A 21,978-nucleotide genomic window follows, 5' to 3' on the forward strand; every position below is an offset into this window, starting at 1 on the left:
GATGCCTTCTGACCTCTTCCCCTGGGCAGTTTTCCCTCATTTCTTATGATTTCCTTCTTATATCACCCTCTGCCCAACCATCTGGGCAGGTGTTAGTGCTCTAATCCCTCTGCTCATACTTAATCAGTTGGGGCTCTCTGCTTCTACCCTCTTTCCCTCTAACCTGTTCTGCACACAGCAGCCAGTGTGATCCTTCTACAAATGCCAGATTATGCCATTCCCCTGCCACTTTCCCGTGTCCACAGCCAGGCTCTGTGTCTTCATGACCTACAAGGGCCTCCATGATATGGTCCTTGGTTGCTAATCAGTTTCCTTCCCAGAGCCTTTGTGTTTGCTGCTCCCTAGCATCGTTTAGGTCTTTGCTCATCTCAGAAAAACTTTTTTTTAAAAAAAATTTTATTTGTTGATTAGAGAGAGGAATATCAATTTATTATTCCACTTATTTATGCATTCATTGGTTGATTCTTGTATGTGCCCTGACCAAGGATTGAACCAACCTTCGTTCACAGAATCAACCTTGGATTGGAATGCAATATGGGGACTGCATTCCAAGTGACTGAGCTACTCAGCCAGGGCCAGAAAAGCTTTGCTTGAATACTCTACCTCACAGCTTTGTAGCTTCTAGTGCTATCCATTATTAAGCTCTTTTATGTTTATTTTTTGTCTCTCCCACAAGGATATAAATTCTATTGATACAGGTAGACGACCTGGGCAGGCTCCAGACTGAGGGAGGGGTTGCAGGAAACACAGGAGGTGGCTGGGGCAAAGCTGAGCCTTGGGCGTGGTGACAGATTTCCCTATCCTGGGACTAGACCCCACAAAATGTGGCCCTGTGGAGACTGTGCAGGTAGGCGGGGGTGACTGATGCAGGGAAAAGCCCTCCTACTCCATTCCAGCAGCAAGGGGAGGTGCTGACCTGCCAGTATAACCTGGAAAAAAGAATAGATAGTCAGGGACAGTGGACCCTTCCAGAGTGCACAGAATTTTGGGCTGGGAGATTTCAATGTGGGGTTGGGAGAAACATGTGGATGCTTCCCCTCGCTTGCCCTGTTGGAAGCTAGCTCGTGTGGAGGCTGAGTCCTCCACTGCGCCAGGCACCAAGGACTCGTTCCCAGGCCATGGCCTGAGGGACACTGTGGTGTCCTCCATGCTACATGGACAATCCTGGAACAGGCCCTTTTCTTTCTTTGAGATCAGTGCACAGAGGCTCAGGCCGGTGCGCTCTCTGGCCCTGAGGGCTGGGGCAGCCACAGGTGCCGGGACCCACAGACAGAACCCCTGTATGACCTGCTGCAATAGTCGGCAGTGCCCGGGCCCCTGATGTGGGAAGCAGCGGCAGCGTGGCAATGGCGGCACCAGCCCTGCACACAGGGACTCCAGGGAGGGAGCCTGAAGCCGAGCCATTCGTATAGCAGCCTTGTGCTCTGGAGGACAGGTAAGAATGGAGTGGGATGTCTGCGCTTGGTTTTGGATTTCAGTCTTTTGGGGAACAAATGGGTTTTTTTCTCTGTTTTGTGGAAGAGAGGAGCCTGGAGTTGGGGCGTCTCCTGCTCCCCCTAATTATGTGATATTTTAATAAAAGCCTTTTTCCGCTACCACCAACCTTTGTTTTATGACTATGTTTGGCAGCAGGCAGCCACACAAACCCCACTTTTGTTCAGTAACACTATGAGAACAAAAGTCTATGTCTGAATGTATAACTCTAGTTTAGCTCCTGTCACATATTGCTATAGGACCGTGGACATCTGTCCTATTTATGGATACATATTGTCTTTTGAATAGTTCTCCTTTATTTAGAACTCAAATCCCCAACCTCCCTTGCAATTGGGCTCAGAAACGTAACCGAGGATCTGCCAATCAGGCTCATTCATGTGAAACTTAAATTCAGGTATGAGCAACCAAAAGCAACAGACTCTGTATGGCACTTCCAGTTTTGATGAAATGAATAGCAGCAGAGGTGGCTGGCTTCATTGGCAGCACGCAGCACCAGCAGTTTCTCTGTGGTTGCAAGACTGTGTAGCTTATGCAGAATGGTATGGGTAGGGAGCTGCAATGAAGACAGTTTCCTCACTGGACCAGTTCTGTAGTAGTTTTTTTTTTTTTTTTATTACTCTTGGATACTTAGCTTTAGTCATGATTCTCTACACCCTCCAACAATTCTGGGAGCTACCTAGTATATCCAGTGTACACCTTTTCTACTACATCTGCAAGAGTCAGCTTTTCTATCTCACAACTAAGGATCCTATCTTTATACCGTTGATTATGCACCCCCACCCCTTCAGGAGGCTACAATCCTCATTAGATGATTTATCAATTATTTATGGAGTGCTTACTGTGTGGTGGACAATGTCTTCCCAGAGCTCCCAGTCTAGTGGGAAGAGAGATACTAAGATCTGATCAGGGAAAAGTACACACTGGAGCCAGGGTTTGTGTCTTCATGTTTGTATTCAAGGGTCTAACATACTTCCCATCATATAGAAAGCACTTTCTATAAATTTTGGATGAAGATAAACAGAACAGCCAAACTCTGCTACTCTACTCCCTTAATGACATTCTTTTTTCATCCATCCTGTATTTCCCATATGTTTGTGTCTTTGACTTGAGGTCACCTGAGGGTGGACCAGAGGTTGGAACCATGATCCATTTATTCATTCAATCACTCAATATCCAAAAATTTATTAAACAGATGACATGCTGGGAAATAGCAGTGAATAACACAGATCTACCTGCCTCATGAAATGGCAGACCCCCAGTGAGTATTTTCAAAGTGAGTTGGCTTCTAAAGAGGAATGGCAGAAGCTGCTTTCGTTATTACTATAGAGAAGATACAGAGATTTCATATTTTCCCACTGAAACTTACTTTTGTCTCACTGTAAATTTTTATTCATTTAAAATAAAAGAGGTGATAAAGGAAAACCCATCTGGCTTGATGTCCACAGCTGTGTATAAGCCAGTCTGCTGATAAATCAATATTTGCATGAGGAATGAATCATAATCTGCCTGACTGAGCCTGTGAGGTATCTGCAAATAAGGCAAGGCGGTGGAAAGCTTTAACAAAAGATTATAAATTGGCCTGTGGTCATATCCCTGTTTCTGCCAATTTCCTGTCAAGTTTCATTTTAGCAGATTGACAACGTGTTATAAACTGTGATTAAGTCTTCACAGTGGAAGTTGATTTATTGTTTCTTCCCAGTCCCTCTTCCAACCTCTACTTCCTTTCCCCTATATACTATCTTCCCTGTTTTTATGGCACCTTCTTCCCTCTCCTTTTTATTTTTACTTCTTGTTTCTTCCCTATTTAATTAACCCCCCAAATTATGGGGTATCTATTTTGTGTTCAATGCCATATAGGATTCTCAGAGTAAGACAGAAACAAAAATAAACTTCAAAGTGGGAGATGTTCCAACCCCTGCACCCATATGAGAATCCAGCATGTAACTTGCAAAACGCATAAACATCTGACCATGTGAATTTATACGTTGATGAAAGAAATCATTTTAATGTGTACTATAAAACTTGAAATACTCAGGAGCTAAGTGCATATGTTTGTTGCTACTTAAAATACTGAACTTTTAGTCTCATTAAACCTGGTAGTTTTGTTCATAGTCTTTTCAGCTTTGTTTCCCGTTTAACTACCAACAACTTCTGTTGTAGACTCATAAGTTTAATTGTTATAACAGTATAATATGTCAATAGTGTGTTATAACCTTTATTTATATAAAAAATTAGTAATAAGAGAAGAACAAAAGTAAAAATAAAACAAGTAAAAAACAAGTAATAGTAAAGGATAAGCAAAAAAAAAATAAATAAAAAACCAGAACAATGAACTCCTACAAAATTGGATTTTTCTCTTGAAACAAGGAGGTCAGAGAAGAAAACATTCTGGGTAGACTAAAGTTTTTAAGGGTTAACTTGTCGAAAAGGGAGTGGAGAGCTGTGTCTGAATCCAAAGGATCTGGCTAAGAGAGAGGTGGTGATGGTGAGTTTTCAGTATGAGTTCTAGGCAGATTTATGTTGTGCTATGAAGACAGTGAGAAGGTGTTATATGCATTCAGAGACTTAGAGGGTGGGCACAGGGAAGCCGCATGGGCCTTTCCATTGTTAAGTTCCAGGTTATTTATCAGCCCTTTCTGTAACTATTTTTGTTTCTTTTCCATAGGAGGCTACACAGATTCCAGATTCCGCCTACCTTCCTTTCCTGTATAAAGTCACTGCTATTGATTCCATCCCTTGGTGTTATTTCTTCAAGTTTTCATATAAGTTAGTTCCAAGTCCCCAGGCTCTTTTTCCTAGCTGCCCCAGAATGTAAGTACTTTGTATAGAAGGAGTTTCATTGTTGATCATTAGTGAGAAGTTGAAAAAGATAAAATAGCTATTGTGAGGAAGTTTAAAAAAATCTGAAATAAAATTCTTACAAGTCTCGTTTCCTACTTACTATTTCTTCCATGTAGGACACAGAGGAGTATTTACTGATTCAAAAGTATTTTGAGCAATTGAAAATACACACACATAAAAAATAATTAGAAATAAGTGTTTTGCAGAGAAAACACCGTAAGATAATGGAGAACAACTGAGTGGTTACTTTAGCATAACTAGTCAGAGAAGTCCTCTGTCCTCTGAACTGAGTCTTTAAAAGGAAGCCGTATAAAAACCCAGGGGAAAGTACATTTCAACCAAGTTTGGTGTGTTGGAGGAACAGAAAGAAAGCCAGTGTGACTGAGGCTTAACGAGTAAGGGCAGAGAAATATAAAATGAAGTTCAAGGCTTTTTAGGTGAGGAGTTTAATTTTCAGGTGAGGATTTTAATTTAAATGCAACTGAAAACCATTCAAGAATTGGTGAGTGGCATGTTATGATTCATATATTTTTAAAAGATTGCACCAGCAGCTACAAAGAGGAACAAGAATAGAAACAGGGAGTCCAGTTAGGAGGCTAGGGTAAAATGGCTTGAACTAGGGTAGAAGTAGCAAAAATGGAAGAAGTGAATGGATTTGGGATGTGGATTGAGTGTGAAGTCAATTGGATGTGTTGGTTGAAGGAAACTGAAATCAAGGTTTGTGGCTTGTGTGCTGGGTGAGTGGTAGCTCCACGTCCCATATCCTGGAATACTCACACACTTTCTGAACTCTGCCTCAATGTCCTTCTGTTGTTTCTAAGATTCTTCTAGCGGTCTCTGTCAAGAGTACATACAAAGATAGCCAAGGTGGAACAAAGTGTAATCACCGGTTGGTATCTACATGGGCCAAGGGAGTAACTAAGCAGTACTGGGTGTTATCTAAGTCTACTCTCACCCAGGAGTGAGATTGATACCCAATCTCTTTGGGCATTACCTGGACTGAGGGAGGACAAAAAATAAAAAATATAGTTAAATAGATGAAACAATTTTTGTAGGATGAGCCTAGTGTTGGAGAAATAAAAAGACTCCAACAAAAGATCCTTCTGTACCAATACAGAAGAGAGGAAAAACATAAAATTAATATTGGGCAAACACTATCAGCGATAACATCTATGCAAGATAACACAAAAGTGCCTACAAAGTCTAGAGAGATTCTTCATACAAATTTATACAAAAAAGTAGAAGAGATAAGTGAAAACATATCTCCACGAGAGACAAGAGGATGTACCTTGTGATTGTCTCATTTTACTCAGGAGAGACGTCTAAGCTAAATTCAGAGTTAAGTGTTTACAATTTCAAGGGTCAGAAGGCCCATGACTTTATAAGATCAAAGGTCAGACCATTTATATCAGGCCTATTATGTCCTCAAGGCAACACCCTAAAGAGGAGAGAGGGTGGAGAGGCAGTGGTCTCCTTCCTTAAAGAAAATGTCATCATTTTACCTTTACAATTTGCCACATTTTTTTTTCCAAAGACGTTCCATGTAGCCCACCCTGAATAGATAATATATGAGAATGTTACTGTGTAATGAGAACAAAGGAAAGAACCATGCATTATAAGCATTTGTGATTTTTCCCAAATCCAGACTCCTGTGTCTTCTTCCAAGAGCAGGGCTATGTACGCCGACTCCAGTCATCATGCATCATTCGTCAATGAAAATGGAGCAGAATCAGAGACTGAGGAGAGAGGGGGTGAGCTGAAGAAATAAGAATGAATGCCAAGATTATGCAAAGGGCTGTAATTTATTGGCTGGGAGGAAGAAGGAATAGAAAAGCAAAAACAAAAGAAGGGAAAGAAAAGCAAAACCAAGTACCATTAAGAACAAAGTTTAAGGAGAATTCTTTGGTGATGATTTTGAGACTGGGGCTTTGAGTCAGCTGTGGACTTGAGATATACCGAAGTGAGAGGAATGGGGTGTTTTAAGATATGCTATTATGGGTTACTAGTTGAAATTCTTTTCATATTCTTCAAGTAATGGAAATAAAGATTCAAATGGCTTTTAAATTACATTTGATTACTGAACCAATGCCTTAGGCTGTAAAGCCTTGCCAAGACAACCCTCCAGGATCTGGGCTAGGTTATCCCTATGGAGATTCAGAACATTAACCTTGAAAATGATATGAAATCAGTAAAAATCATCCAGAAGTTCTTCACTGAGTGAGTGCCTATTGTGATTGTAGAGGTCAATGAGGCGTGGAGGAAGAAACAAAATTGTGTAACATATAGCCAAGCCACTGAAGCAAAATATTTCCGTGTGACAGATAAGTAATAACATACCACCAAAAGGGATGTCATAAAGACTATGTGGGCTGTGAGTTGGTAGGAAGGAGCACTAATTATATCTTAGGGGCTTTCCTAGAACTTATTATCTATTTTCCTTATACTATTTTTTAATCTTGCCACCAAAATTGGAATAAGTTTCTTAAGCTGTAAGATTCTATAATTCCAACCATATATACCAAACAAAAACACAATTCTTAGGGGAAAAGCATGGGGAAAATGTACTGAAAGGTTAATAGTTAGTTTTCTGGTTGATAGTTCTCCAGGTGATCTAATTTCCTTTATCCTTTCCAGGTTTCTGAATTTTCCAGTTTTTCTAAAATGAATATTTATTACCTTTCAAGAACTTTTTTAAAGACCTAATTTTAGAATTGTTAGTGTCATAATGATTAAAAAATGCCTATGACTATTCCACAACTAAGTACCAGGCTAAGGACAAGTATGCTTTAATACTCTCTTAGAGCTTAGACCTGAGGAAGAAAAAAATAAAACAAAATTCTCGCCATGATGGGGAGCAATATCCAGAACTTATTCAAATTCTCTCTTCCAAATATATCAGTTGAGCCATTTCCAACGGTCTTATCTTGGTGTAGACGTAGCTGCCATTTGCCTGATCATCTGAATTAAATCTTAGTGGAGTTAACCTTGGAAAGAGGCTGTATTGGGAGTCAAGATATTTGTTTCCAAGAGGAGCTCTGAAGTAGACTGAGTATAGGGTCAAGCTCTCTAACCAGTTTTACCCTTGATTTCTTCATCTTAAAAATGAGGATTTACATGCATTACTGGTGGGAATGTAACTTATGCAGCTTATGTAGAAAACATGTTGGCAATTCCTCAAAACATTAAATATGGAATTATCATATTACCCAGCAATTCTCCTCCTAGGTATAGGATAAGAATAAAAGAATAAAATTTGGACTCAAACAGATACATATTTTTAATTAGATGGTGGTATGGTTGTATAAATCTATAAATGTACTGAAGTTCCCTGAATTTTATTTTTTATTATTTTTAAAAATATTTATTTATTTTTTAGAGAGAGGGGGAGGGAGGGAGAAAGAGGAGAGAAACATCGATGAGAGAGAGAAACATCAATAAGTTGCCTCTTGCACGTGCCCTGACTGGGGACCAAACCCGAAACCCAGGGGGTCAAAGCCCAACCCATTGAGCCATGCTGGCCAGAGCTCAAACAGATATTTTTTTATACTAATGTTCATAGCACCATTATTCACAATATCTAAAAAGTAGAAACAATCCAAATGTCCATCAATAGGGGAATGGGTGACGAAAATACGGTATACACATACAAAAGGTTCTGCACCCATTTCCATGTGGGGCAGGGGTTCCCCCCAACAACAAGCAATGTTCTGACACCAGCTGGGTGTCCTACGGTTGAATTCAATTCTGACATTATCTACCTGGAGCATCAGTTGCCACAGGTTAAGGGTTCATTCCTGCAAGACAGCCCTCCCCGTTTCAGATGCCAGTTACAAGCTCTTTGTTTTAAGTATTTTTTACAACTCTATGCTGAAATTATTCACATATATTTATGGGGGTTACAGGAACCTGAAACCCTATGTGGTAGCATAGAACAACCATTTCCATGCTGTGAATGAAGTAAGAAAGGAACTAAAAAAAAAAAAGGAAATTTCTTGACCACTTTTCTTTAAAGAAATTGGCAGCCCAGGCATAGGACTCTCAGAAACAATCATCCAATCATTGATTTAGGCTAGGGGCCACAAGTTCAAATGCCACAGGAGGGCAAAGTAACAGAGATTAACGAGGTCAGCTGGGAACAAGACCATGAGGACTAGAGGGACTGTGGGAGAGTGTACTGCCTGATGGGGCAACTGTTCCATAACCCCAGCCAGAGGACAGGATCGGTCTGGTGTTACCAGATCTTTCAGTATTTCAAGAAATCAGAATTTTTTCATAGCAATTCCCCAGATTTTACATTTTAGCTAACTAATTTTTAAAATCTTAAATGCTGTGTAGGTAAATACTGCAAAAGACAAACAAAACACATCTTGCAGCCAGATTTGGCCTGCAGCTTCCCATTTGCCATCTTTGGTTTTACTGCCTTTACAGAATTCCAGTGGACTAATTCTGACGTGTCTTTCATGACTTACATCAGTTTCTTCTTCTTCTATTAGCCCTTCTAGGACATTAGAGTTCAAATACATTTTTAAAATACCCCATGAAAATCTCTCATTTTTTATTGTACTAAAATATATAAAACAAGCAAGAAAAATATAACCAGCAACACTGGAAGAAAAAACACACCAGTAATGAGAGGGAAGGAGGGAGGGGGGTAACGGGGAAAACCAGGGGAAGGGTCAAATCAAGGAACATGTGTAAAGGCCCCATGGACAGAGCCAAAGTGGGGAAGGAGTGAGGGAGGGAGGTGGGGGTGGGTGGGACAGGGGAAAGTGGTGGCAGGAAAATAGAGACAAATGTATTTGAACAATAAAAATAAAAATAAAAAAGGGAAAAAAACCCCAAACATAAAATGTGCCATTCAAACCAATTTTAACCAATCAATGGCATTACGTTTTACAATACTGTACAACCATCACCACTAGCTAGTTGCAAATTTTTTCATCACCCCGAACAGAAATTCTGTACGCATTAAACAATAACTCACTACTCCTTCCTCCTCCGGTCTCTGGTGACCTCCAATCTATTTCCTGGGTCTACGAATTTGCCTGTTTTGTAAGTTAAATCATACAATATTTGTTCTTCTATGTCTGGCTTATTTTACTTAGCAAAATGTTTTCATGGCTCATCCACGTCATAGCAGGTATCAGAACTTCATTCCTGGTTATGGCTAAGTAATATTTCACTGTACATTATAATATTGTGATTTGTAATAAATATATATTTGGCTTTGATCCTATTGCTAGTACAAGAGCTTGCTTCTACAACTCTTGAAATTTGCTAAGCGGTGAGAGAGATAAAGGTGTCTTTTGTTATGTTAATAAAGTGACTTCTAAAAAGTGGTCAAATCACCTGAGCAAGAGAGCTGGTTGCCAGGGGAACAAATCAAGTTATTGGAGGGTTAGAAATTTCAGTCCCCTCCCCCTGACCTGCAGGGAGGGAAAAGGGGCCAGCAGTGGACAACTTAATCATGCTTATGTAATGAAACCACCATAAAAACCCAAAAGGATGAATATTGGACAGCTTCCTAGTGGGTGAAAACTTGGAGTTTTAAGAGAGAGTGGCCTACCTGGAGAAAACATGGAAGGCTCATACCCTTAACACATACCTTGCCCTGTGCATCTCTTTGGTCTGGCTGTGTCTGAGTTACATCCTTTTATGATACACCAGTAATCTAATGAGCAAATGGGTTCCTGAGTTCTGTGAACTGCTCTAGCAAATTAATTAAACACAAGGAGGGGGTCATGGGAACCTCTGATTTATAGCCAGGTGGTTAGAAGAATAGGTAACAACCAGACCGATCCTGTCCTCTGGCTGGGGTTATAGAACAGTTGCCCCATCAGGCAGTACACTCTCCCACAGTCCCTCTGGTCCTCATGGTCTTGTTCCCAGCTGACCTTGTTAATCTCTGATACTTTGCCCTCCTGTGGCATTTGAACTTGTGGCCCCTAGCCTAAATCAATGATTGGGTGAATTGTTTCTGAGAGTCCTATGCCTGGGCTGCCAATTTCTTTAAAGAAAAGTGGTCAAGAAATTTCCTTTTTTTTTTTAGTTCCTTTCTTACTTCATTCACAGCATGGAAATGGTTGTTCTATGCTACCACATAGGGTTTCAGGTTCCTGTAACCCCCATAAATATATGTGAATAATTTCAGCATAGAGTTCTAAAGAATACTTGAGATTATTCATGCATGTAGTTTCTGAAATTTGATCATTGCTTCTGAGAATATTCAAATATTTTATAACTATTTTTAAATTCTCTACTTTTATGTGTTTATTTTTATTTTAAAAAAAGTAAAAAATATTACATTAATGTTGAAAGAAAATTTAAACAATACACAGAAGTACATAAAAGCAGAGTACTTCCTGTTTTACCTCCTCAGAGAGAACCACACTTAGCAGTGGGTTATTATTCTTTTTGGACCTTTGTTTTTGCTTGTATGTTTGCTTTTGTGCATACAGTTATGTAGAAATTTGTGTATTTGTATGAACATAGAAACATATGTCTTTTTTTTTTTCACAAAACTGAATTATACTATGTACTGCTTGCAACTTGCTTTTTTACAAAAAATTTTTTTGGTTATCCTTTTAATTTATATTTTATTTTTATATTAAAATTACAGTTGATATTCAATATTAGTTTCAGGTGAACAGCACAGCAGTTAGACACTTATATAACTTACGAGGTGATCCCCCAATAAATCCAGTACCCACCTGGCACCATACACAGTTATAATATTATTGACTGTATTCCCTATACTGTACCTTACATCCCCATGACTATTTGTAACTACCAATCTGTACTTCTTAATCCCTTCACCTTTTTTACTTAGTCTCCCAGCTCCCTTCCCACCTGGCAATCATCAATTTGTTACCTGTATCTGAATTTCTTCCTGTAATTTAAAATTTTATTTTGTTTTGTGTAAGTGGAATCATAAGGTATTTGTTTTTCTCTGAATTCTTTCAGTTCACATAATGCTGTCTAGGTCTACCCATGTTGTCGCAAATGGTACGATTTTATTCTTTTTTTATGGTCAAGTAAGCAACCTGGGTTTTTTTGTTGTTGTTTATTTTTTACACTTTTTTCCTTCAAGTATTTATTATTAGTTAAGCTGTGCTTCTGGCTCGCAGGGTAAGATGTACCTAGGTCCCTGTTCACCTCCGTCGGAGAAGGATGGCGGACAGAGGAGAGGCGGGGTGCCGCCAGCTTGGGTCTTCACAGGAAGGGCGATTTCCACCTGGCAGTCGTCCCAAGCCAACACCCAGGATATGGGGCAGAGAGACTTGTGCAGACTCCAGCACACACAGGGATGCCACCCCTTTTAGCAGTCATTGCCTTCTCACGGCGATGGAAGCCTAGGTAGTTCTGCCAACAGTTCCTGGTCGGGTTGTCTGGGGAACAGGCTGTGAAAAGGGGCAGTCTTGTAGGTCTTGATTTCGGTCTGCCTGTTTTCTGCCATGTCCTATTGATTCCTAAAGATGCCCCTGAGGCAATCACCACTGAATGTGACCCTCGGCAAAGACTTTTTTCTTTTTTACAATATCTTATAATCATTTTTTTTATTTGTAATTCTAACCCTAAACCTATACTTAACCTTAACCCTAACCCAAATTCAAATCCGAATTCTAGGCCTAACACTACACCGACCTTCAAACTTAATCCTAACTCTAACACTAATTCTAAACCTCTGAGTGGGGACCCCAAGAAAGCCAGAATTTATTTATTAAAAGTTGTGTATTTATTCTTACATGTTTAAACTTCAGTCACCTTCAAAGTACTCTTCCATTTGATGCAATACACCTATCAAGATGTTTTTTCCACTGCTCAAAACAGTTTTTGAACTCATCAATTTTGATGCCTTTTAATGCTGCTGCCATTTTTTGTTTCACCTCTTCCAGATCGGCTAAATGTTTCCCTTCGAGTCCTTTTTTCATCCTGGGAAACAAAACAGTCCCCCAGGGTGAGATCGGGTGAATAGGGAGGGTGGGGTATGGAAGTTATGCCATTTTTGGTCAAAATGTGCTGAACACTCAGTGTTGTATGACAGGTGCACTCATGAATCACCTCTCATGAAATGTGCAGACGCATTGAGTCTGCAAAAACAAATTCACTGAAGCTAAATGCAGCCTCTCACAACAATGCCAGCAGGTGCACTGATACAGATGTGTTGCCTAGAACCCTCACCTAGCGGAGGAAGCCTCCACAAGGGGCCTGCCCTCCAGAAGATAATTCAGGTTGTTTTGGTTCCCCCTTGTATATATAACCTTAAACCTAATTGTAAACCTTAAAATTAATTTTAACTTTAACTCTAAACCTAAACCTAACCCTAAAACTAATCTTAATTCTAATCTCAACCCTAAACCTATCCTTAACTTAACCTTAACCCTAAAACTAAACTTTAATCTCAAACCAGACCCTAATCCTAACACAAATCTTAAATCCATCACTTACTCTCACATTAATCTGATCCTAAAAAATAAATTTACCCTAACCCTTACTGTAATTCTAAATTTAATTTTATCCTAATCCTATTCCTAACCTAACATCAATTTAATCCTAACCCTAAACCTAAACATACTTTAACCCAACACCCAACATTGGCCTTAACATAACACTAACCCTAACCTTAACACTATACCTAACATCAACCCTAATCATAACACTAACCCTTACCCTAACTTCAACTCTAAACCCCATCCTAACACTATACCTAACTTCAAACCTATCTTTAACCCCAACCCTAACCCTGTTCCTAGTTCTCTACAAAATCCTAACAGTAAACTTAACCTTAAACCTGTACCTAAACCTTACCTTAACACTAACACCTTGTAGTTAACCTCAGTGGTTAACCATAACCCTAATCCTAACCCAACTTTATACCCAACCGCAAGTGTAACCCTAAACCAAACATAGCCCTAGACTATTACCAAACTCAACCCAAACCCTAACACTAGCCCTAGCCCTAACCCTAACCTTATACCTAAACTCAATTCTTTTATTTATTTTTCTGGCATTCAGTATTATTTTGTATTGTCTTCAGGTGTACAGCATAGTGGTCAGACAATTATATACTTTAAAAAGTTATCCCTTTGATATTTCCAGTGCCCCCCTGGCTTGATACGTAGTTATTGCAGTATTATTGGTTCTATCCCATATGCTGTAATTCATATCCCCATGACTACCAACTTGTACTTCCTAATCCCTTTACCCTTTTTGACCCAACCCCCGACCCCCTTCCCATTTGACAGCCCTCAGTTTGTTCTCTGTATCTATGAGCCTCTTACTGTTTTGTTCATTCATCTATTTTGTTTTTTAGATCCCACACATAAGTGAAATAATATGGTATTTGTTTTTCTCTGACTGACTTATTTCATGTGGCATAATACCCTTAGGTCTGTCCATGTTTTTGTAAATGGTAAGATTTCATTCTTATTATGGTCATGTAAGCAACTTACTTTTTTTTATTTTACAATATTTTGTGATCATTTTTTATATCTGCATATATAGATATGCTTCATTCTTTGCGACAGGTACATAGCATCAGAACATAGATGTAATTTATTTAAACAGCTCACTTTTGACAGATATTTAGATTATCTATAATTTTTACTAATATACACTATGGCACTGTGAATATCCTTTAGCCAAGCTCCTGGCAGAATGAAAAAAATAATTCTGAAGAGTAGATTTTTCAAAGTGGGATTATTTAGTCAAGGGATATATGTTTTAAATTTTTTGATTAGTATTGTAAAGAGCCCCTTAAAATTTACATCCCACCATTGTTGACAGTGAACTTTAACTCTTTGGCTTTTGCTAATGTGACAGGCAAATGGCAGTCTCATTCAGTTCAGTTTGCATTTCCCTTTTTATTAAATGAGATGACATATCTTTGCCTGCTTTACTAGCCATTTGTATTTCCTCTTCTGGGAATTATCTGTTTATTTAAAGTTGCTTAACTCTTTTTGAGCTATGTACATGGAAATAGGTAATCAGAGAACATATCTGCATATTTATAATACTAAGAAATGTTTCAAAAGCTAGCTTCTGGCGTGGAGTGCATGTATGTTCCTTGCTAGTGTGTCAGGTTCCGCTTGTTGTGGCTTGTAGATAGATCAACCGTCAAACAAGCAATTTTTCTTTTGTTCAGAACAACTAGCTAGGTGCAGTGTGTAATTTAAAAGGGAATAAAATAAAATAAATGGCAAGGGTCTGTTACTGGCTTTTAGAAGATCATAATCTGATAGATATGAAATGTACAGCAAAAATAATGGAAGTCATTTACCTTTGATCAGTGCTTTGAAGTTTATATTCTTTTGATAAAGAACACATGTACATAAATTGTAAAAGGGGTTTGGCAGAAATAGAAATAAGTTGGGAGTGTGGGTACTGGTGTAGAACAGAAAAGAATTCCAAGAAGGACAAAGGAGAGATGAAGAATGAGATGGAGGAGGTTTTTATGGGTGGAAGAAAATCATGTGAACAGTCAGGACCAAAGGGTGAGATTCCATCTTAGAAAGAAGGATCATTTCCCTTTGAATTGAGCACAGTATTCACAATGCTTGAGAAGTGACCATAGCAGTGAAGATCTTGTATTAATTTTCTTTCTCCTGAGCACCATACTCTAGTTAACTCAATCTCGAGGTTATATCCCAATTTTTTTTTATAAGCCACACTGTCACTACTGGTTTATACTGAATTAGGGTGAACGTGTATCTTCTGATATTTTCACATAGACCTTGTCTGTGACCACAGAAGGGAGATGCCACATCTGAACCATCCTGTCCCTGACCTTTAGTCACAGAGACACCCATTAACTCATTGATTCCTTAATTCATCTAACTGTTACACCATTCCAAAGACAGGTATTGCCCACCCACTACGCATTAAGACCATGCTAGGCTCTGGGAAGACAAAGATGAGCATGTCAAGTTCCTTTCCTGGTGGGACATCAAGTTTTTGACAGGCTGGGATAAGTGAAGCACTTAGATACTGAGCTAGCCAGAACACATGAGTATCCCAGTCTCAGGGATAGCATGTCCAGATCTGATCTTCATTCTTGTTAATGAAGGCTTACCTTGTTGGGAGGGGCTGCCAAGTGGCCTGCTGGTACCTGAGAAATAGGGATTGGTGAAGTGGTAATTCACATTCTCATTCAGGCAGCATTGATTTTAACTTATACTGTATTTTGCTGTATCTCTTCACAGAAGCTGGCTATGCTTCAGCAGAAAGAGGAAGTTTACTTAGCCTTAAAATACTTTTTTCTTCTTAACAACCAGTTGGTTTACATGATCCTCTAGTATATTAGAAAGGTTGTGTGGCTCTAATGATAGTGACATTACTATCTAATCTAGTTAAACTCCTGTTACTTCTTTGAAATGACTTTTGTTCAAATTGCTTGGTGCTGTGTTATCTTGTTTTATTGCTAGCTGTAAATTATACATGTAACTGTAATAAACTTATCTAGGTGAAAACATTTCAAATATCCAAAAACACTGGCTTTCTATATATTAATAAAACAATTTGTATTTCTTCTGTATCAAATAGTTCAGATGGTTTATTTATAATACACCTTTTTTTTTTTTTTTTTTTTTTAAGAAAAGGCTGACTTGAGGATTAAGGAAGGTATCGTGAATGAACACTGTTATTAAGTGTTAGAAGGTAGGGCTTCTGGCCTCATTTCTACCATTTTAAATTGTGGAGCCCTACTCACAAACTTATAGCCCGAATTTCCTCTTGGGTAGAATGAAAGCATTCATTTGACTAAGGTGTCTTTAACGTCCCATTTAGCTGCCATAACTAACAGCAACAAGGAACCAAATCCATGAATTCAAGAAACACAAACGTGTGCTAACCCCAGAGACACATGACTGCCCACTTTTCTGGTTAAACGTTCTCCTGTGCCACCTGATAGCCTGCCTTTGAATCTGTTTCTTCCTCCATCTACAAGCATAAGTCAGTCCCTTAGCTTCTCAGAACTTCCATTTCTTCAACTGTAATATGAGACTGATGGTAGTACCTATGTTATAGTGATGTTAGAATGAGATAGTCTATAGAAAATCCTTATTGTTGTGGTTGGCACAATAAGTGTTCAGTGTTAATTCTCTTTTTACATAAAATACTTAGGTCTAGTTTCCAAATGTTTAAATGGGCACGGCTTTCATATTATTTCTCCAGTCAATTAAGCACATGTGAATGAGTTACTAATTTATAAATGTTGTCACTGACAGGTGACAGGTAGGAATAATAATTTTTTAACAATTTAATCATTATAATTTTAATAGTATAAACACAATATAGCACTTATTATGTGGTAGGTCATGTTCTAAGAGTATTACATACGTTAACTACTTCAGTCCCCAATAAGGAGGGTACTATTATTATCACCCCCATAAGGCACAGGGCATATAGCTAAGTGGCAATGAGTGTTTGAACCCAGGAAATTTGGGTCCAGAACTCATGCTCTTCGCTACTCTGCTTTACTGATTTGTTTATAACAATTACACATACTCACTTGCTTTAATCAAAGATTAGAAAGTTTTAAAAAGTTTGGGAAACCTTAAACAAATTAATCATGAAATATAAGAAGAAAGATCAGATAGAGTAAAATATTAAAATATTCTACAATAACGTAGATAGAGAAAAACACAATTAAGGAAACATTTTTGAAATGAAAATAGTAAAAGTATAGTAAATAGAACTACCTTTTTCAGGTAGTTCTTAGACTTGTCTCTCTGGCAATGAAGCTTATATACATCTTGGTTGACTTGCACAGTGAAAACACATAAAAATGCTGGCCAAAGGATACAAAGGCATTCAGAAAATAAGACCCCAATAAACTGATGAGGAAATTAGGAATTTTAAAAGGCTAAAAAGTAAGTAAAAGCAGAAACCCAAAAAGGTCAAAGAGTTGGCTTGTACTGCAGAGGCATTTGTCAAACCAAGCTCTCGTTTTCAAGTGATGGGGTTCAGGACAGGCTACCCTAGAATATGACATCTTGGCATAGTGTATGTTTTAAGCTGAAAGACTGGGAGAAAATGGAAGATGCAGGAAGGTCTCTCTGACTTTCCCCTGACTCTTCTTCCCTGAAGCAGGTCATGAGACCCTGAGAGGGCCCTCTCTGTACCAGGAGAAAGGAGCATCCTCATTTTCAAGATGAAAGAAGAAGAATCCAAGTAAGCAGGTCTTGCTAAGTTTCCTCTAGTTCACTGCACTTACCACATACCCTTTGTCCTATCATACTTCTCCATGACTGTCCATTCTTCATCAAACCTGGCATAAGAGCACTCAGGTTTAACCATTTCTTCTGGTCTTTATTTCCTTATGAGAGCTCTCATGTCACAGAAAACTCACATTAAATAAATTTGTATGATTTGCTCCTGTTAATCCTTATTAGTCAGTTTAATTTCTGGATCCAGTTAGGGACCCTATGAGGGTCCAGGAAAACTTTTTTCCTCCCCTGGGTCTCTGACCCAGATGGCCAGGTGCCAGGGTTCGCCTATGATGAGGGACCTAGCCGCAAGCAGACCACTGTAAAATCTGGAAGACCAAAGGGCAGGAAATCTGGATGTCCTCTTAGATTTCTTCCTCTCCTTTTCTTTTGGAAGCCAGTCATTCACCAAGTCCTGCCCATTCCATATTCTAGTCATTGTTCCTGGCTTCCAACAGTTGACTTCAGCCATTGATTTCGTCACCAATAATTAAGACACTTGAATCTTTTTTTTTAATTTATTTTTTCAAATACATTTGTCTCTGCCTACCCCCCACCACTTTCCCTTGCCCCCTCCCTCCTTCCCTCCCTCAGCTCTTCCCCTTTGGTTTTGTCCATGAGTCCTTGCTATATGTTCCTTGACTTTCCCCTTCCCTTCCGTTTCCCCGCCCCCCGCCCTCCTTCCCTCTTGTCTCTGTTGGTTTCTTTTCCTTTCAGTGTTGCTGGTCTTATTTTCCTTGCATCTTTGTATTGTTGGTTAGGTTCCACTTATAGGTGAGATCATATGGTATTTGTCTTTCGCTCCCTGGCTTATTTTGCTTAGCATAATGCTCTCCAGTTCTATCCATGCTGTCGCAAAGTTTAGTAGTTCCTTTTTCCTTTCTGTTGCATAGTATTCCATTGTTTATATGTACCATTATTTTTTGATCCAATCATCTACTGATGGGCATTTAGGTTGCTTCCAACACTTGGCTATTGTAAATTGTGCTGCTGTGAACATTGGGGTGCACAGGTTCTTTTGTGTTGGCGTTTTGGTGTTCTTAGGGTATAGTCCCAGCAGGGGAATCACTGGATCAAAAGGCAGTTCCATTTTCAGCTTTTTGAGGAAATTTCAGCTTTTTGGTGCAGACAGTGACTGCACCAGTCTGCACTCCCACCAACAGTGGACTACTCAAACTCCACACCCTCGCCAGCACCAGTTGTTTGTTGATCTGTTTCTGATGGCCATTCTGACCGGTGTGAGGTGATACCTCATGGTGGTTTTGATCTACATTTCTCTGATGGCTAGTGATGCTGAGCATCCTTTCAAATATCTCTGTGCCCTCTGTATCTCCTCCTTGGAAAAGTGTCTGCTCAGGTCCTTTGTCCATTTTTTGATTGGATCGTTTGTTGTCTTGGAGTTGGGTCGAGTGAGTTCTTTATATATCTTGGAGAGCAAACCTCTATCTGATGTATCATTAGCGAATATATTTTCCCATACAGTTGGCTCCTTTTTCATTTTGCTGATGTTTTCTTTAGCCATGCAGAAGCTTCTTACTTTGATGAGGTCCCACTTGTTTATTCTTTCCTTTATGTCCCTTGCTTTAGGAGACATATCGGTGAAAAAATTGCTGTGTGGGATATCTGCGAGTTTCCTGCCAATGTTCTCCTCTAGGACTTTGATGGTGTTGCGACTTATATTTAAGTCTTTTATCCATCTTGAGTTTATTTTTGTGTATGGTGTCAGCTGATGATCCAATTTCAATTTTTTGCATGTAGCCATCCAGCTCTCCCAACACCATTTGTTGAAGAGGCTATTATTGCTCCATTTTATGCTTCTGCCCCCTTTGTCAAATATTAGATGCCCATAGAGACCTGGGCTTATTTCTGGGCTTTCTATTCTGTTCCACTGGTCTATAGATCTGTTCTTGTGCCAGTACCAGATTGTTTTGAGTATAGTGGCTTTGTAGTATAGTTTGATGTCCAGTATTGTGATCCCTCCTACTTGGTGTTTCTTTCTCAAAATTGCTGCAGCTAATCTGGGTCATTTATGGTTCCATATAAATTTTTGAAAGAGACACTTGAATCTTTTAACAGCTTTGGGTCTCCCTCCCTCTAGCTGACACTGTGCTGCAGCCTCTCCTCTCGCTGCCATCCATATTCCCTGAACTCTGGCCATATTAGGCAGACTCTTCCATGCCTCTTTGCCTTTGCTCTGCTGAGTCTGTCTCATGCTTACGATGATCTTACCACTTCAGTCCTCTTTGTTCAGCTCAAATGTTACTTCTTCCATGATTCCTCCTTTGACTTAATTTACTCATTATGTATTTATTAAGCATCCTCATTCAAGGCATTGTGCTAGTGGGGAAAAATGGTAAATAAGACAGAGATGCTAGTAGAGGTAACTAGCAAACAAATCCTGGATAGAGATAGATTCTTCTCTCTCTTCCCATGAAAAAGAAATGTGAGCAATAAAAACAAAGACTGACGTATTTTCTGCTGTTCCAAAACTTATAGTATAACTCTAAGTGTGAGCTGTTTTTATTCCCAGATTGTAAACAAGGCACATGATGCTGAGAGAGGCTGAGTAACTAATGGTCATACAATTACTAGGTGGAGAAACTATATTAGTCTCAATCTTTAGCCCTTGCTCTTTCTACAATAACACACTAGGTTACCTCATGAAGATCTGTATTATTGAAGGCTTTTGAGTTGTAAGTAACAGGAAAAAAACTCAAACTACCTTAAACCAAAAAGGGAATTTTGTTGGTTTACAGAAGCAAGCTTTAGTCAAGGCAGAGAAGGCGTGGGCTTCAGGGGTGACTTAGCCCTAGGGAATCCCCCAGTGCTGAGAGTTTCTCCTTTGGACTTTTGTTCTCACTTTTGATCTTTCTACCCCTACATCTCTCTGCATTTCGGATTGACTTTTTTATGGTATCAGAAAGATTTTTCTCCATGTACTGGGAATACAGCTGTGGAAATACGTGCCATGTCTTAATGACTCACAACAGGGGAGAAAGGGCAATTCCCTTGCTACCTGTAGCTATTGTTAAAACAATTTTGGGGAAAACTGACTTACTCTACATGGACCATGAGCAAAATCACTATATTCATCACTGAGGCCAGAGGGGTGAGGTGTTCTGATTGGCTCCACCTATGTCACATACCTACTTCTAAAGCCAAGGATGACAAAGTCTGTATTATCGTAAGAAGGGGAGGTGGCACAAACGTGACCACGGAAAGCACCATGAATAGTGCCAACACCTAACAGTAAATACAGTGATTCCTCGTTGACATCATCAATAGAGTCTGGAACTTTAAGTGAAACAACTTAAAACAAAATCAATTTTGTGATAGGCTAATTGATACTAATAAGTTTAGTTCCTATGGCATCTCATCAACATTATGACAAAATGATGTTGAACAAAATGACATCATTTAAGGACCTGCTGTACCTGATAGATGTTAACTGAAGAACAAATTCTAATGTGTCTAGTATACACCTTTGCACCAATATTTACTAATGAGACAGCACGTTAATTTTTAAATACTATATAGACCAGGTTTGTTCTACTGGGATGGACTCTAAAAAAGTTAGTTAGGGAGCCTGTCCTGTTAGATTCTTGTGTAAATAACATTTGATATACGTGTTCCTTGAAGATTTAAATCACTTGCAAAAACTTTGGGGCCTTGTGCTCTTTGTGGAGTAGGTCTTGGAGTACGGTGCTAATAGTTATTTAAAATTATTTCCTGGGTATGGGTATTTAAATCTGAACAATTAATAGCATATGGTTAGATGCTCAAAATACGTTAATTTTTCTCCCTCTTCAACTGGAAAATGGAGATTGTAATGTTGAAGATACTTGAGAAAGCATGTAATAACCTGAAAGCAGAATTTTAAGAAGAATAATAGGAGAGCAGTGTTGAAGAATAAAAGCATTAGAGAAGTCCTTTAGGATGGTGCATCTCGAAAAATTTGTGATAAATAACCAGTTTCTTTTTTTCTCTTTAAAATCTATTGCAGATCATTTGTAAAATACAATCACAACTTATTAGAAAAATAAAATTTTAACAACTGGTATACAAAATACAAGCCTGATGTTCTATTTTTAGTTTCGACGGGCATAAAATTACTCTCTCAGATTGTTGTAAATATTTCTAAATGACAACTCTCAACTTCTGTACTTTCCTTGGGTGGGATTGGGAACAACCTTTTTACAAAAGGGCACTGGTCCCCACTGACTGGAAGTTTGTGCGATAATTCCTGTGTCAATGTCATCTAGCCAGAAACCACCAGGGACACCTATTCCTGAGCAGGTTGGGTTGTTACTCAATGACGCAAGGGAGGCCACATGCCCTACAACATCTTAGTAAGAACTAACAAGAAAGGACTTATTTCAGGATTTGAGTTTATGTAGGTAAATATTGAGTCATGGGACTTTTTTCTGGGATTGGATGC

The 21,978-nt window shown here is 39.0% G+C and overlaps 1 pseudogene; it reads left to right on the plus strand.

Annotated features, from left to right (window-relative positions):
- The first annotated feature begins 1,890 nt into the window (after positions 1 to 1,890).
- LOC129086099 (heparan sulfate 2-O-sulfotransferase 1-like) overlaps positions 1,891 to 21,978 on the plus strand; it is a 32,779-nt pseudogene continuing 12,691 nt past the window's right edge.

This window comes from Pteronotus mesoamericanus, unplaced genomic scaffold, assembly GCF_021234165.1.
Source record: "Pteronotus mesoamericanus isolate MK-2021 breed Mesoamerican mustached bat unplaced genomic scaffold, CSHL_Meso_final scaffold_36, whole genome shotgun sequence".
Taxonomy (NCBI): domain Eukaryota; kingdom Metazoa; phylum Chordata; class Mammalia; order Chiroptera; family Mormoopidae; genus Pteronotus; species Pteronotus mesoamericanus.